Consider the following 2,963-nt stretch of genomic DNA (forward strand, 5'->3'; position numbering starts at 1 on the left):
ACATGTATATATCTCAGTGTAAAGGTCCTTAGTTTTCATAAACAGGTGTTCTTCCATTGATCCCCAGCCACCAAAAAGCTAAAAATCTTTTGTGAAGATAAAATAGTCCTGAACTAAGATTTGGGAAACAAAAATTCTAGTTTGAGCAATCAGTTAACCTATTGGCCCTTATAAGAATACGGAAGTTGAACTAATTTCTTACTATGGAAGTTTCCACCTGGGACAGTCTTTGATTTTCTTTTTGTTTTTAAGGACAGTGCATTATTTTTGCAATAACTTCACTAAGAACAAGAAAATGGCAAAGTCCTTGTTCTAATCAGCAGCTTATACTTCTTTGTAGCTTCACTGATTTCTAAATGGAAAGAAGAAAGGATTAATAGCCAACCTTGTGGAGTAAACATTTGGCATGACTTCCCGTAAATTATTCTTTAGCAGGTCATTTTTCCCCCCCTGAGTCTGTACTTTCCAAGTAATACTATAAGCATTTTGGAAAACAAAACAAAACAAACAAACAAAATAAAAACAAAACAAAAATGCTAGCTTTTTCACATTTTGTGTTCCATCGTACTATGTCAGAGGTAGAGTAACTCCTCATTTAAATGGCATAGCTGAGAATTAATCTGCGTAGGTGAAAACAGTTCTTAGGGCACAAGCTTTAGAGTATGAGCTTATGATATCCTTTTTGATGGCTTAGAGGTCTATCTCACTCCCTGGTTTAAGACTATCTTCTGAATAATGAAATTTATTAGAAACTGGTGCCTGGGTGGTTCAATCAGTTAAGCTTCTGCCTTCAGTTCAGGTCATGATCCCAGGACCCTGGGATCCAGCCCTGCATCAGGCACCATGCTCCGCTGGGAGCCTTCTTCTCCCTCTCCCTCTGCTCCTTCCCCTGCTCATTCTCTCTCACTCTCTCTCACTTTCAAATAAATAAATAAATAAATAAATAAATAATAAAATCTTAAAAAAGAAAGAAGGAAAGAACATGTGTTACACTAACTGGTACCATTGGTTGGGAGATATTACTTGCCTTGAAAGAGTATAACATAATTTCAAAAGTGATTTTGAATAAAGAGAATAGACATAATTTTACTTAATACTAAAGAAGATTTTCATGCTTGCAAGGAAGATTTTTTCAGTCAAAGAGCTATATGTTCATTATCATTGTTTTAGCAGAAATCCCAGCCATAAGAACCTAACTGTAAGAGATTCCTTTTTTTGTTGTTTCCTTAAAATATTCCTTCTTTTCCCTGCTTTTAAAACTTGTATAAAAGGGGGAAAAATCCCTTTTACAAAGATGGTACCAAAAGCTAAGAAGGAAGACCCTGCCCCTCCCAAAGCCGAAGCCAAAGCAAAGGCTTTGAAGTCCAAGAAAGCAGTGCTGAAAGGCATCCACAGTTAAAAAAAAAAAAAAAAAAAAAAAAAAAAAAAAAAAAGAGAAGATCTGCACATCACCTACGTTCTGAGGACCCAAGACTCTGTGTCTCCGAAGGCAGCCCAAATACCCTCGAAAGAGCACCCCCAGGAGAAACAAGCTGGATCACTATGCCATCATCAAGGTCCCCCTGACTACTGAGTCAGCCATGAAGAAAAGAGAAGACAACAACAAGCTTGTGTTCATTGTGGATGTCAAGGCCAACAAGCACCAGATCAAACAGGCTGTGAAGAAGCTCTATGACATTGATGTGGCCAAGGTCAACACCTTGATTAGGCCTGATGGAGAGAAGAAGGCATATATTCAACTGGCCCCTGACTATGATGCTTTGGATGTTGCCAACAAAATTGGGATCATCTAAACTGAGTCCAGTTGGCTAAATCTAAATACAGTTTTTTTTTTAATGATAAAAAACAAAACAAAACAAAAAACTTGTATAAAAGGAAAGTTTGGCCTAGATCCAGAAATTAGTGGAGAAATCATCCTTGGATAGCTAGTAGTAGATAGCATAATTTATAATCTGGTATCTTTAAATTTCATGTGTAAATGAAGTGGTGAGATTTGGAACATAGACTGAAGACATCATGAAATTGCCATATAGAGGAAACATCTAATCCACAGAAACACAGCAAGAAGCTATGACTATGTTACTATCACCCAAAAAGCATGTAAATAATGGCTTTAAAATTCCATAGAGAATTCAGTAATACATTTTATACAAATGTGAAGGTATGATGTAAAATGGAACTTGTAGTATTATCACCTATTTAGAAAAAAAAATATTTTTTCTTTAATGAAAAGTATGTATTTCAACTCTAACACACTTTTAAATCCATGAAATTGTAATCTACCTTGGAAATCTGTCTGAAATAGAATGATTTGAAAACTTAACTACTAATTTCATTATGTTAGAGGGATATTAATGTAGTAGAAAAGTAACCTTACAAAAAATTGAATTTACAGTAAATTATCACTGATTTTTTGAGAAACAAAGACTACATTTATATTGATTACATATACTATATTTATCATATAGTATATTTCCCTTCTGTTTAATTAATATTCTGTGATAAATTTGTGAAGAATGAAATCACATGTTTAAGTTATGCTTCAAATAATTAAAATTAAAAAATTAAACAATTTAACATTTTATGCTTCAAATAAATAAATTTGAAACTATAAAAATTATTTTCTTGATGTGTAGTAAATCTTATGTTTTTAGATGCAAATCATATTTCATTCCTTCATAAAAATCTTTAAACTTTACTCAGAAATAATTAGATTTCTAAGAATTATTTTTGGTAAGTCTCATATCTCCTTTTTTACTTATGATATACGTACTTTTCCAGTAGATATAATTAAGAATAGAAATAAAATATATGTTGATTATAGTGGTGCAAGGTAAACTTACATTATTTTGGATTGGTATAGTCAGAAAAAATTTAGTGCAGAAAATAGTTAAGCTTACCTTAAAGCAAGGGATTTATCAGGTCTGAGAATTTTGTCCTGGAAAGGAGAAGTAGGATATGGA

At 33.0% G+C, this 2,963-nt stretch overlaps 1 pseudogene; it reads left to right on the plus strand.

Moving 5' to 3' along the window:
• Positions 1-1,294: 1,294 nt before the first annotated feature.
• LOC111157845 lies at positions 1,295-1,793 on the plus strand (annotated as a pseudogene).
• The last annotated feature ends 1,170 nt before the right edge of the window (positions 1,794-2,963 follow it).

The sequence above is a fragment of the Enhydra lutris genome, unplaced genomic scaffold, assembly GCF_002288905.1.
Source record: "Enhydra lutris kenyoni isolate GAN:26980312 unplaced genomic scaffold, ASM228890v2 scaffoldscaffold3, whole genome shotgun sequence".
NCBI classification, from domain to species: domain Eukaryota; kingdom Metazoa; phylum Chordata; class Mammalia; order Carnivora; family Mustelidae; genus Enhydra; species Enhydra lutris.